At 43.5% G+C, this 15,303-nt stretch overlaps 1 long non-coding RNA gene across 1 annotated transcript; it reads left to right on the top strand.

The window, feature by feature from the left end:
- Positions 1 to 544: 544 nt before the first annotated feature.
- On the top strand, positions 545 to 6,182 carry LOC146177485 (uncharacterized). Its single transcript, XR_014701038.1, has 2 exons — positions 545 to 878; positions 4,893 to 6,182. It is a non-coding gene; the product is annotated as an uncharacterized LOC146177485 (long non-coding RNA).
- Positions 6,183 to 15,303: the final 9,121 nt, after the last annotated feature.

A 15,303-nucleotide genomic window follows, 5' to 3' on the forward strand; every position in this document is an offset into this window, starting at 1 on the left:
TGCTTTCAATGTACGCCGCCGCCGACTACAAGGACTGGGACACTGTGCTACCATTTATAACATACGCATACAACACCGCCCAACAGGAAACAACAAGTTACAGTCCATTCTTTCTCCTCTATGCCCGGTCTCCTCGACACATCCTCGACACCATCCTCCCGTTCTCCACAGACGACGAACCTGAGATTGCTGAGATCCTGTGCCGGGCTGAAGAAGCCCGCCGGATAGCCCGCTTGAGAACTCTCGCCTCACAAAAGCGCTCGAAATCCCGCTACGACGACCACCATCGCCACGTCACCTACCTACCTGGAGATATGGTCTGGCTTTGGCGTCCATTAAGGAAGCGTGGCTTAAGTCAGAAACTGCTCGCGCACTATATCGGTCCCTATGTTATCCTCGAGGCAATTAGTGACCTCACCTATCGGATTGCGCGCCTTACCAAAAGTGGCCGACGTTCTTCACGAACTGAGCTTGCCCACGTCGCGCGTCTGAAACCCTGTTATCCTCGTGCTGACGATTGACTCGCCCGGAGGCGTATATCCGATCCCAACAAACGGATGCGGCGCGAGGGGGAAAACGAAGATGGAGAGGGAGAAGAGGCCTTCGGCTGGCTGTTACGAGCTGCGGCCGGCACCCCCATTCCACGCTAGCGACTCAAGGCATGGGCCTCGGCGCTCGTGTTGTGGCAGCGTGCGATGCGCGTTGTCGCGTGGATGTGTGTGCGCGCTCTTGTGCTATACTTGTGCCGCGAGTCTTCTCCAAAGACCGCATGAGGCTAGTCGTCTTGTCTTGCCCGGATGAACTAAATGCGATTTGTGCATTGATTCAATCGCTGGCGTTCGGCCGCTCCACGAAACCCGATCGTGGCTCAGACGCAGGTTTGTTACATACCGCTTACATGCAAATCGGCCCCGAAATGCGATCTATTTTATGAGGGAACGCAAGCCTTGTATTTCCGCAAGATCCCTTGTGCTGACTGCTAGAGTTTGTTCTAGTAACGTTGCTGCTAGCCGTTGGATGTGCGTGCGTGATGTGCCGCGAGACTACCCCAAAGACTGCATGAGGCTAGTGCTCTAGTGGCTAGTCTTGCCACGAATCAATTAAATGCGGTTTATTTGTGCACGTTTTCGATCGCTGGTGCACGGCCGCGTCATGAAACCCGTCGTGGCTCTCAGTGCAGGTTTGTGATATCGTTAACATGCAAATCGGCTCCGAAATGCTATCGCACGCTTTGTATTTCGGTGAGAACCCCACCTAAACCGTTCGGTGAAGCAAAGGCCTGCTTAAAAATAAAAAAATAATAAAGGCGACCGTTTGTAGCTGTGCTTCAACCCCAAAAGCTGATACATTACTTTTCTGAGTGCCTCTACTGCGTGCAAACACCTTCCGCCGTGCATGTAGTGAAAATGATTTGTGTATTTTGCAAGTGGCTTTAAACAGCTCGTGCAGCTGTTGCTTAGGTATTGCAGCAATGTGGCACTGTTCAAAGCTATCTTGTTTGCTTTTTAGTTTCGCAGGGTAGTAGATAAGAGTGAAAGGGTGCTCACAGTGTCATAAATGGCAATATAGCATCAACAAAACCTGCAGATGTCGCCCTTCAACAATTTTCCTTCTAGAGATTTACTTTCAGATTAAAACAAGCATTCATTGAATATCCATGCTCAGGTGGAAATTGCCACCACCAGCTGCTGCCTCTGAATACATTTTCTTTCCTTCAGCATCAGGGTTAAAGGCCAGGGCAATCGCAAGTTTCGTTTCTTTTTCACTTATTTGGTCAGTAAAGAAAGTGTTGTTCCTCCTTCGGTGTGGGATATGGTGTTTAACTTCCATAAGTGATGTAGAAAAACTGCCTATAAGAGACGTCATAGTGGACAGCTCTGCATTAATGCCATTGATTTGAGGTTCTTCGTGTGCACTGACATTGCAAGTGTGTCTTGCATTTCACCTTCATTGATATGTAACGACCACTATGGCTGGAACTGAACCCAGGTCCTCGGCCTAGCATGTCTTAATATGAGTACTATTTTCTTTTGCAAATGCAATCCTTAGAAATGTAGTTTGTTGATTGCAGACAGCAGCAGAAACAAAGCCTAGCACAAACACAGACTAGAAATCACTTTTTTCACTGGTACACACTATGCTACTTTATCTGTGTCAATGTGATGTGGGCATTAACAAAATCAGCCTTGCATGTTACACACATTTGCAAAAATGTTTTTTTTTTCTTGCGAACAAAGTGGTAAATGTTTAATAATCATTTATTGGTACAATATATTAATCCATTTATTTCTGCTACCAGCCCGAAGTGCAATGTTTGGTGAAGGTATGTGTCTAATACTGATCAGTTAAGCGAGGCAAAATGCATGAAACAAAGTCTATTACTGTTTTCACATAGAGGAGAAGTAATTCATTTGTAGTCAGTGTGCACGAAGCAAGAAAAGTATTAACTTTGGCATGTTTTAACCTTGACAGTGTATTCCCTTGCAGCATACTTGCGCTCTTGCTGCCCATGCAGTCATGAGGGAGCTGCACTAGTTGCTACTGTTATCATATGGGCAAACTGTCCCGATGAACTAAAATGCTGGCAGGGGTATGTCGCTGTAGGTCGCTGTATGTGAGCAATTCTTCCATTTCAAGTTCCTCGGCATTAGGTCTCACCGCTCGGCCGACAAAACCTCGAGCGTGTTGATGAGCAGCCTCATTGCCTCGGTACCCTGAGTGGGCAGGTGTCCATATGAGTTCTATCTCTCTGTCGAGTCTGATATCCGCGAGGCTGTTTCTGGCAGTATTTGATATTCTGCTACGCGAGAAGTTACGTATGGCAGTTTTTGAATCAGTGACAATTATGTCCGCATCTGCTGTAGCGATGGCTAAAGCAATTGCGGCTTCTTCCTCCTGGTCCGAGTAGCGGACTTTGACCGAAGCAGCTGATACGCATTTACTTACTGTACTGCTTAATTACAAAGATAGCAACGGCACCGTCAGCCATATAGTAATCCAAGGCGTCGGTATACACCACCCCATCGTGATTTCGGTATTTTCTGTTTAGGGCCCTAGCTCTAGCTTTCCTCCTGCCTTCATGGAAGGAGGGATGCATGTTTTTAGGCACAGGTTTGGAGATAATTTTGTCGCCAGCTCCTCTTGGTAGTGGTCCTAGTGGTTGGCTAGTGGTTCGGCATTAATTCTCATGCGGTTGAGAATTTGTCTGCCTGCTTTAGAGTTTGTTAGTCTTTGTAGCTGCAATCAGCTCCTCTACATTGTTGTGTATCCCAAGTGAGAGAAGTTTTTCGGTTGCAGTGTTTCTGGGTAGACCTAGCCCAGCCTTGTAGGTGCTTCTAATGAGTGTCTAATTTCTCCTTGTCAGATTGAATGAGGCAGAGATAAGGGACAGAGTATGTGAATCGACTTAGTACAAAGGCATGGATAAGACGACAAATGTCAGCCTCTTTCTTGCCGTTACTCTGTGTATCAGTCTAGTGATTTATCGCAGTCATTTCCAGCCTGTTGATAGTAACATTGCTCTTCCTATTGCTCTGGATGTAGAGCCCGAGCACTGTAATAGTATCAACTGTGGGTATGGGTAGTCCGTGCAGGCAGACTTTTATCTCTACTTTGTCTTGCGTTTTCCTTCTCACTGCTAGTACAGACTTATGTTGTGAGCATTTCAGCCCAATCTGGTTAGTGTATGACTGGACTACATTCACTGCTTCTTGAAGCGTTTCCTCTATGTGAGCGTCCGAACCTTTTGCTACCCACAAGGTGACATCGTCAGCATATAGGGAGTGTTGAAGATCTTGGATTTCTTCAAGTTTGGGAGGCAGACCTATCATTGCTAGGTTGAACAAGAAGGGAGAGAGGACTGATCCTTGCGGGGTTCCTCTGTCTCCTATTGCTATTTTGTCCGATGCAAGTCCTGCGATACTTAGCTCCGCAGTCCTTCCCGAGAGAAAGGAAGGAATGTAATTAAAGGTTTTGTTCCCTGCGTTTATGTTGGCGAGGGTTTGGAGAATGGCTTCATGAGAGACATTGCCGAAGGCTTTTTCCAGATCCAAGGCAAAAATCGCTTTGGTTCCGGTTTTGTTAGGGGGATCTATCACTTCTGCATGCAACTGAAGCATTACGTCCCGAGTAGAGAGTTGAGTTTTGAAGCCAATCATTGAGCTGGGCAGAAGGTCATTCTCTTCTGCGTAGTTCTAAAGCCTATTTAGAATAACATGTTCCATAAGTTTACCTAAGCACGACGTAAGAGAGATGGGCCTTAAGTTCTCTATGCTTAGTTTCTTTTTGTGTTTAGGAATAAAGACAACCTTCACGTGTTTCCACATCTGCGAAAGTTCACCTTTGTTCCAATATTCATTCATTAAGTCGTTAATTGCTGAGAGGTAGTATGTAAATGGCGAATTGCGGCCCAAATTTCCGCTTCCGCGGTCTCTCTGTCGAAGTCTTCATTAGGAACCCCTTTGTACTCATAGGTAGCATTGGGGTTGCTACCGGTATTGAGATATCTGCTTTGGAGTTCGCTTAGCAGATCTGCATCTGTACTTGGGTATTCTTATATGATTTGATTCATAATAGCATAATAATAACATATTAGCAGCGAAATGGCTGAACACAATCACTATAATATTTGGCTTTTGCTGTGCCTTGGTTGTATAGTCCTTCCCCCTAGCAATAGCAACACACTTTCACCACTAGTGCAGTCGTTGGCACGTCTACAATGCTGGAGAGGTGTGCTGCGGAGCGAACAAAGTGAAATTTTGTCTGGGCTGCTCTATTAGTGCTAAAGTGTAGCTGTCAGTGCAAGTAGTATGCCTATGCACCTTCAGTATAGCGCCATCATTGTTCCTAGAATTGGGCCCCTGCTCAAAAATTTCATTTTCTTTGTGCGACAGGTTGGTGTTCGAGCACTCCGGGCAGACTTGCTGACGTCTGTACATCAGTCTGTACATCAAAAGTTGCTGGTTTACCTCGTGCCCCCCACAGAACCAACCTTGTGCCATTGAACTTCTAGCTGCTTCCTAGAATAAAAAAAATCATCAACTGCTGTTCACTGATAGTTTAGTCAACAGATGCACCAGTCACAGTTAGCGTGCTGCCACCAGTGAAAACTGAATCAAAATGTGTGAAGTAGGACTGAGCTCATTTCTAAGCGTTATTTTAAATGTAAATTCTTTCAGTTCCATCATGTAATGAGTTACAGGACAAAAAGCAAAACGTTTTTTAATGCACACTCTATTAGGAACAAAAGTGTTCCTGTGACACAAACAGCCAGTGGTTAATAAAGCCATTTGGAGCTGCCTAGCTGTGTCATCGTGCGGAAGAGCTAGACTTTTTTCTATGGCTACAGTGGAGAATATGATGGGCTTTCGAGTTTTTCCTCCTCAGCTAACTATATCTCTCATTTTTTTTGTTTACACCTTAGTGAATTTACGTCCTACGAGAACTGCAGATTGCAAACTTTTTATGGCTGCAACGTGCAACAACAATGGCTTTGCAAAATGAGTACATTTCTCACACCTTACAAAAGTTTAAACACCTAATCTTTTCGGCACGATGAAAAACATACTTCTAAGGTAATCATTCCATGAAATTTTTATTAGAAATGCTGTAGAAAAGTTTTTACCAAGAATATTTTCATCAGTTGATGTTACTGGTCTTTTGTTTGTATGAAGAAGCTGGAAACCATGATAAATGAGCAAAATGTCAATCACAGGCAGGCAAAAAGGATGTATTGAAAGCTAATATAAAAAGAAAGCTCTGCTGCCAGACATTCATTTTTTTTTACAGAAGAGAATAATATATATATGAGTTCCCGCACCCAGACGTTATGGCACTTTGACAAATGCCTAAGTCTATGCAAGCATTAAATGACCGTGGTTGCCATTGCAGCCAAGAAATGCAAAACATTGTGGTTCCACTGAGTGACAGAAGCTAGACGCACTTCACTGGCGAAGTGAAGGGAGCATTTATAATCAGCAGAGTGATGGCCAGAGAGTGCATAAACTAAAATAGAACATGAACACTCGTGAAAGAAAAAGAAAAAATCATGTGCACTCTAATACTTCACCGAGATGTGGCCATATGGTGGGATGCACCGGTAACGGCAAGGTTTCACAGCAATGTAACACTCTAGCTCATTTGATAAGATTTTCAGTGATAAATAAATCCTTTTGCTTCCTGTACTGCTGTCCTCAATTGCAAGGCAAAAGCTTGCCATTTCCATCATAATTTATGACACATTTTGGTCTGTTAGTCTCTTGAATGTGAATGTGAAGAAACCACCTACACATATTTCTGCCACTTTGTGATTCTGCCAAAAACAAATTCCGATAAATGAAGATTACAATCAGTTCGCCACTGCGTTTAAGATAGTTAGTGTATATTGAGAACTCGGTATTTTTCTGTATTTCTACCCAAGCATGCTTCGTGAATGTGCGGACAAACCCAATCATTATCCGAAAATTATCTGCATCAACTCAGCTGCGTTTTCAACTGTTGAGGACAGTATAAAAAAAAAATTCGGAGTGAGAAAAGCATAACAGAGAGATTACTGGCAACACTCCCAGGCTTTCCACATTAGGTGTACTGTAGATGCAAGATGTGTAGTGCTGAATGACCCTATAATTCGTCTCTTGTGCTTGATTGTACAAGTGCAAAACTAAAGGAAGTGCGAGTTGCTTTAAGGTCACTGATAAGGCAAAGCCACTTGCCTATGTCGCAAGGAACCCATCACAGAAAGAGCACAATACAGGAGCCTCGAGGCACAACATACACTGACACGTGACCAAGAGAAGATGGTTTGTACTTATCGTGTTAATACAGTTCTTTACAGCTTTTGCTTAACAAAACTTTTCAGAGTTGTATATAATTCCTCATTAAAAACTACCTAGCACTAGTTCTAAGGAAAGTTCACACTTTTACAGCCATCTTCTACAAAATATAACTTGCCAGTACAATGATCTCAAAGCAGTGCACAAAACAGCTTTTGATAACTGCATCTCCCGAATGCAATTTCAGCGATTTCAGAGAAAGTTGCAAATTCCCTGCAGTATACCTTTAACAGTGGCTCTGGCTAGAACCCTTTGGTGCTCCTAGAGGAGGACTAAAGGGTTTTGGTACAGCTGCTACTCTCACCACTCAATCGCATTCCAAGTTGCACTTGTGGTATTAGACCTATTGCCGCATTGGTTGGGGGTGACCCTTGTGAGCAATCTCAATATTCGGCTATGCACAACCGAATTAGTATACTCGGACGAACAAGGTTTAACAGCCACTGCTGTAGCTTTGGATCTCTCTATTTACATATAGTTGCCGTCTCTCCTACTTCCACCGTAATCTTTCAGGTAAAAAAGATTAAAGTAATAATTTTCCATTGAATATCCTGTGAAACAACAATAATAAAAATTTCTATATGCTTTACTTGATTTCAATCACTTTTGGCTTTTTTCATATGCATGTCGTCACGAGCCATTCATTTTCCTACCCTTGTCTGTGCACGAAAGGAATGAAGTTGTTATAAAACTGCTGCATGGAAACCACAACAAAGAAGGAACAAATAGATGAAAGCAAAGCTGCATACATTTTTGTGATAATGAACGAACTAGTTCAGCTCGATTAAAGGAACAATGAAAAGGTATTTGCTGTGGCTAGAAAAGGTGCACTAACGATCAGTATTTCATCACTCATTTCCACGACACAAATTTTTAAGCTGGTTTTACTAACACAGATGGAGGTAAAAAATAATGCCCCTCCTTTCCCTTCAACTCCACACATGCCGATGAGAAAAGTAAAGAAAATGTCACAACCATTTCCCACTGTGGCCCATTTCGCCTGCATCATTTGGTCCCACGTGGCCAAGTTTATGTCAGTAGGGGGCAGCTAAGAGTAGGCCGTGAAATGATGTCCAAACAGACTGCGAAAAGCAATTTTGAGAAATTTGTAAATTAAAGGGGGTGAGACATTTAAAATTTGACTTGAATACCAACAAAAAAAATCCTAGAAGTGTACTGCATTACAATGACAATAATTACCTTTATAGGTTCCTTTTAGCATATTTCCTCAAAAATAAAAAAAATCAAACCTTAAAAAAAACGCAAGAAAAGAGAAAAAAACTGGAAGACATCAGCCCTAATGCGATAGTTTTAATGGCTTCCCCTGCAGATCCTCATTACTTTACAACTCGCTGAATCACCAATTCCTGAATTTGTGACTATCATCCCACACCTACTCATTAGCTTATACTCGTGAGCTACATGACGTGAAACACCAACAGCCATAGCTAAAAAGACCTGCTTCAACCAAGAACGTGCCTGCATGGCATAGGAGTAATGTGCTTGACTCGTTATCTGTTTCATGCCTGTTTAGTACGGATGAATTACTCGAGCAGTTTTTAAATGGGCATAACAGGTTCAACTAGTCTAGGCTACACAGGTGTGGGCCTGCTGTGTTGCAGCTAGAGAAGAGATGCCATGTAACGTCAGTTGTCTGCTCTGTGTGAGGAGGGAGACAATGGCTGCCAACCACTCCACTCGGCGCACGGCACTCGGTTGGGGCTCCCAGCTGGCTGCTCCGATCGATGAGGATACGATGCATCGGTGTTGTAGCTTGCGCTATCAATGGGAGATTCTTGTTACAGTATAGAAGGCTTCCGGTGGGTCCGATTCTCACTTTCCCCTCCATCTCAAAGAAGCTGCTTGAGTCAGGAGTTCCAAGTCGGCCATGTCTTGTGGCTTCGTGGCGACAGACAACCTGCTGACCAGTCAGTGCACGGCTTCTCACCTGCCAACTGCTACCTGCCAGAGGCATGCCCATGATTTTTCGCTCACATCAATATTGCTGCTGTTGCTGGATTTTCTGGAAAATGAAGTCTTTAAGCTATCATATCAAAACAATGCCGCAGAAGCTAAATGCTACTTGGGCTCGAGGCAAGGCTGGCATTATGCAAAAAGGAACAGGGGCCAAATACATTGTAGGCTGAAGACCTCAGGAGCGAAGGACGAGACAGCTGATAAGGATCTAGACTAGAACAGACCAGCCAACTGTGGTTTCAAGTGCCACTGCCAGCCGGCGTCCTTTTTCATTTTTCCAGCGGCCATGCTTTGGCCGCAGTCTTTGCGCAGCCAGGGGAAGGCGCTACACCATGAAACTGTTTGATTTGGAACTGGCTCGCTTTGCCGCAATGTCATTTTGACATTGGCATAGGTGAGCAAACATTTTGGTAGGACAAAAAGGCAACAGCAGCCAATTGGCCATCGAGCGAGCTTTATTCTGCACTCACGAGAAGGTACCACTCAACTGAATTCGCGTGGGAAGCCTGTAAAACTTTTAAAATTTAAAATTTAATTTTAAAAACAAAATTTTTGCAGTGTTTTGCAGAAAATTTGCTGTCAGCGTTATGGAATGTGTCAGCATCATGAGCGAAAAATCACATGCCATTGCCAGAAAAAAATATGCATCTCAGTGCAAAAAACACAGGAAGAAAGGAGACAGACGCAGGGCAAATGCTTCAAAGGATGCAGGACGAAGCGTTCATCCTGCGCCTGTCTCCTTCCTTCATCCTGTGTTTTTGTACCCGCAGTCATCATACCAATACCAACTAGCCCGTCTTTCCACTTTAACTTTGTCAGAAAGTAGTTGGCAGCTGTCATGGCCGGGCGCTTACTGGGTTGTCTTTATGGCAGAAGACTATACGGCATGGCCACTTTGGCAAGTGCTGCAAACTCAGACTTTGCCTTTGAGATAAGAGGGTGAGATCGGAATCCAGCCCTCCAAGACCCTTGGATCTTGAGTAGGACACACTGCTTCTAGGCCCAGGTAGGACAAAGGTCTCTCCCATATTTCTCGAATTAACCAGGTCCTGCACTAGTTGAATCCACTTGACCCCTGCAAATGTCTTAGCTTCATCAGTCCACTTAAGGGCAACGCTTGGAATCCGTTGGAAAAAGAAATTGTTATCTTTGCAAGCGGAAAGGACTATTCCAGTTAATGCAAGAAGGAAATGACCCCGAACTAAACATTGTCTCCGTTATGTCAGGCCCGCTGTAATGTTAATACTGTGTGGAAGTGGTGCTGTTGAACACAAGTGTGATGTGAGTGGTGCCCTAGGAGACCTAGCATATCACTGAAAAATGGGGGTAAATGTGCGTCAGTGCTTGAGAAAGTAGGTTTTGACATGTGGCAAACGCAACGACAATCAGGAAAATTTGTGAAGCATTTAACACAGCCCAGAAAGACATTTTCATAGGTCCTTTATGACTATCATTCAGCAGGAAAGAATTCATGTTCATTGCTGGCACAGGCAAGCAAAAGAATGAAGCAGATGGACATGCTCAGAGGTATCGTCACACCCCTCACAAAGCTTCAAGAATTGCTTGATTAAGCTAGTACAGTCACAGTCTATAAAGTTGTCCTACCTGCTTGAAGCTGATAAACATGCTGAGCTGATGAGTGCTTCAATGGTAATATTCTAATGCAAGAAGTTCACGGAGGTGGTCTTTCTGAGCACTCAAGTCAAATTTCAAAGCTTTGCAGATAATGTTTAAAAAGTGCTCCTGGCAACTGCTCGCAATCAAATAAGGTGACGCCTCTCGTGCGCTCACTCTTCAATGATGTCATTGGGGTCTGCTGGGTGCACAAAATAACTGGACACTCCCAGGTGATGCAGGCAGGCAGGCGGGACAGGGCATGGTGGCATGCGCTGAGTTGATGGGGACAAGAGTAATTTTTTGCACCGATACGATCAGTGCTAATGCAGGTAGCTTGAAAATGTTTGCATTGCAGAGGTACTGATTGCTTGCACGCGTTTTCTAGTTTTAATAAATGGCTTTTCGTGGGCCCTTTCAGTAACAATTCTACAGCAATTATATGCGAGACGAGACACTTATTTAACAAACACAGTTCCACTGTAAAGATATGAATGTAGCCTATACCATGTTTTGTCATAACTCACTAGGCACGTCAAGGTGTTAAATCATTTGCATGAAATGTCAACCACGATATTGCACATGAAAGAACTGAACAATTGACTGCTACAAACTTGGCTTGACACTGCATTTAATCTTTGTTTCATCAAGATTTCTTATAACAGGAAACTTTTTATGAGGCATTTTGAGTCTAGAATCAATGTGTACCTGTTAGCAAGGTATGACTAATTGTACTGGTGTAATAAAATGCTTTGGAAGCAATAACGGGCACACAATGCATGCTCATAACTGGGAGGTGAAAGAAGTTTGCTTGTGAGAACTTTATGCAAAACTGTGCAAAATATGAGCGCTCGTTACATTTGTGCAGTTGTCGAAAATGGTGGCTTAATTATTTCTTCCTTGTCCCTACATTTCACGCAATTACATTTGAATCAAGATTGCTGAATAATTGAGCTATAATTCAGTTTGCAGCATGAAGTTCATACTTACCTAGAGAGCATGTACTATGGTTGCATTATCTAGCTTTCTTATTTTGCGCATTTTGAAATGCAGCTTTTGAAAGTTTTCACAAAGCCATGGCAGCACTCGCGCATCGTCAGAGTATCACCAACGAAACAGCCGCAGGCATCTGAAAAAAGCTGCAGTACGCTAGTCGTTTTAGGACAGCAGGCCCCGTCTCAAATATTAGGTTGTTTACAGCCTTGCCAGAGACGTGTGCTTCGGAATAAGCCCTGAGCTGCGTTCTAGCTACAACACCCGTATGGAGTCCTAAACGAAGGGTCATCTTTTAGTTATCACTGCATGGAACACACCGCGCCTACGCTGCTCGTCGTCCTCGGGTCTCCGTCCGCTGGTCCGAACCATGATCCACAGCCGAAGTTTACAACGTTCCTGATGATGAAAGCTCTATGGCTCCACTTTGATGATGTCCGAATTCAAAACCATTGTGTCTTCCCGTGCTGCGCCACAATGCGCCATGCTGCTAATAGAGACTTTTAGAATTGGGGACCCAAGACTCTGGGCCCCCAAGCCGCGTTGCGTCGTTGCTCTTGGGTTTAGAGGAGCAGCAGAGTTTGAGAATTGGGTCAAACGCAGACAGCATTGGGTCGAGCGCTCGTCACGCCGCAGTGGGGAAAATAAAAAAGGTACTTGAAAGCAACAAAAAAGAAAAGCCTTTGTTGCAAGTGAAAACAAACAGAATTCATTTTTGAGCAAGAAGAGCGAGCAATAAAATCTCATAAACGTAATGGTTTTGTTAATACTACAAATTAAGTAAACCATTTTAAGTCAAGCAAAGCCAATCGCAGCCATGTCAGCCAAGCTGGCCATTCATAGCCATTCTATAGCCATTCATTGTTCATTGGTTCACAGGAAGGCGCAGATCTGTCACATTTACTCTGTGGACACCTGAACCGCGCCGTAAGGGAAGGGATAAAGGTGGGAGTGAAAGTGGAAAAAGAGAAAAGGGAGCCGTAGTAGAGGGATACGGAGTAATTTCGACCACCTGGGGATCTTTAACGTGCGCCAAGCTGGCCAAGTGCTCTTAAATGGTGTTTTTTTGGTGATTCACCTGCGAGTTCACCTGCGTCAAATGGCAAAAATGAATCGAAGAACAGCAAGTTTGCTCTGCGATCATCTGCTGTACGCCGATTTGAGTTGGGCTGACATTGAGGAACTATTTCTGCCGTTGCCAGAAGTGATTTATCGACGACGTGGCCGGCGGCAGTATACTTCACGCAAAGGATGGTTCGACGTCGGAAGCATTGAAGACGACGTTTTTCGGAGAATGTTCCGTTTTGAAAAAGAAAACTTTGACGAATTGTCATCTGCTCTCCTACTTCCCGAAACAATTGAGAGCATTCAGGGAGTGCAAGTATCCGGCAAAGAAACTCTCCTGATTGCGTTGTGTTGCTACGCTGCTACCTATTGACTGCCTGACTACTGCTACTGTTCACATACAATCATGTGCCTTTAGACACATTACAAATTATTTTTTTACTCGTCATAACACAAAATACAATATAATTCATTACTTTGCGTGCATGTTTTGGAACAGTTAAATGTGGCTATATTTGACACATTTTGTTTTTTCTCTTAGTGTCATTGATGTTATTTTGCAAGATGGCTGCGCCCAGTATAGCGAGCTCGCTATCTCCTCAGAATATCTCAGAGGTTTGTTTTGCTCCTCCCGGTTTGCAAAGCATTTCTTTTGAAATTAACCTTAAACGAGTGTGGAAACAGTTGCGCTGCAAGTTCACATTTTTTCCCAGCAATAGTGCTGAAGCGATGTTGGTTTTCTGATGACCACTTCAAGCACCGTCTGCTTCCACATTAAGCAGGATTTTAAACTATTGGCTTTCGTGAATTGTCTTGTGCTTACGGAAATGCACTACAGATATTTATGTTCTGAATGTATGCGGTTTTCACGGACGCGGTCCGCTGTTACCATAGGGTGTCTACGGCTGTTGCCGCATGTGTTGCCCGCAAGTACTTGGCTTTGTCTAGTAGCATAATGTTGATCCGAGTTTTAAAGCGTCTGCCTGTCTGGTTTGACTGCACTGGCGCTAGATCCATATAGTTCTTTGGTGGTGCCACGAGATGTGCGTCATTAATTGAAGTTTCTACTGTTATACTTGTACTACTGCTTCGAGATTTGAGCGCTCATGCTTCAAACTGTTCGATTGAGGCTTGTGCTGTTGGGCAAGTTGGTTCGACTTCAAGGCCAACGACTCAATTTCGTCGTTGCCTTGGCGCTGGTTGCCTAAATCATTATTTTTTATCCTTTACTCTGTAAGCGGTCACACATCGATGATAAGTATTTTTGTGGGGGTTTGGTATGTCGTTGCTATATTTATTTGTAGCTGTGGGGCCGACCAGTTGTAACTTACTGCCTCCCCCATTAGATATCCACTGCAAGGCAGTACAAACTACAATCGAAACATGCAAATTCTAGCTTTGTAAAACATATGTACACTTGGTTAGCAAGCCTGGCTTTTTGCTTGATGGTAATAGAGTGTTTGTTTGTAAATAGATGAAGAGCCGCAAAGTGGTTCGCTCTCCCTAAGCCAGGAAAGCCACATTTTGGTCAGTGTTTTTTTTTTTCTTTAGAAATAGCAATACAGCATACCCTACATACATACACCAGAGCAGATGCATGCAACTTTTTTTTTAAACCAAATTATAACAGCTCGTGCGTGCTGTTCAGATGTCATTGCCGTGCAGTAAACAAATTGAAGGAAATTACCTGTCTTTGTTGAAATTGTGTGTTCTTGTGTTTTTCATCGGTACATTAGAAAATCAATAGTGCTTCAATCAGTTTGACTTCTGCTGTGTAATTTAAGACGTCATAAAGTCCTTTTTAATTTAATACTGGAGTGCTCTGCCAGTAGTCATCTTAAATATTGTGGTTATCCAATCCTTTCATGCCACAACAAAAAGGAAACATACTAAATGTATATGCAGCATGAATGAAGACGAGAGTTCGGTTACTAAGAAAGGGGACAGCTGGACAACTGCCATAATGTGGGTACAGACCTCTTCAGACTTGAGTTGCAGGTAGGATATGGCCTACAAAGCACAGTTCAAGGAAGGATGCTGACAATTGTTTGTTGCTGCTAGGTTAAATGTACCTTTTTGGCCCAGAAACCATAGTCCCCAGAGTTCATAACATTTTCACAACCATTTCAAGCTTATTGGTTCCATCAAAACCTATGGTACCTACCAGGCTGTTTGATAACACACATCCACAAGCTTTTGTCTGTAGAGGGTGCTAGGAAGTTGCTAACAGATATGGCCTACAAAGCACAGTTAAAGGAAGGATACTGACAAACGTTCATTGCTGCTAGGTTAAATGTACCTTTTTGGTCCAGAAACTGTAGTCACCCGAGTTCAAAGTGCATGAATGCATATTCATGTGACAGCCCCACGATGCCTTCCTTGTTCACTTCTGTAAGGGATGCCATAGAGAGTAGCAGCACAGTTGATTTCAAAACTCCTCAGGTGTGTCAATTAGTAATTTTATGAAGCTGGTATAATTTCATCTCAGTGTGACGTTTGTATCTTTTGATAACAGCTTTTACCGACAAAGACGAAGGACTTGCATGAGATCCTGCGTAGCCCCTGTGCTAACATTTTTTTAGCCTTTAATGACCGCACCCTAGAACTCAGTTTGACTGAGAAGGAAGTACTAAACGTTTTCAGGTATGTTGATGATTTTCTAATAGTTATTAAAGAACAGAAAGATTTGACCTACACAGATGCTGTAAGCCCAGTTTTAGCCAACTTTCAAGAAGAGGGGCAGGGATTGTGTTTTACCCGTGAACTCCCTTTGCGAGGATATTTTCAGTTTAAGTATAGATTTAAGTATTACCTTGGGCGAGCA

Source organism: Amblyomma maculatum, chromosome 10, assembly GCF_055883805.1.
Source record: "Amblyomma maculatum isolate TAMU_Amacu chromosome 10, ASM5588380v1, whole genome shotgun sequence".
In the NCBI taxonomy this organism is placed as follows: Eukaryota; Metazoa; Arthropoda; class Arachnida; order Ixodida; family Ixodidae; genus Amblyomma; species Amblyomma maculatum.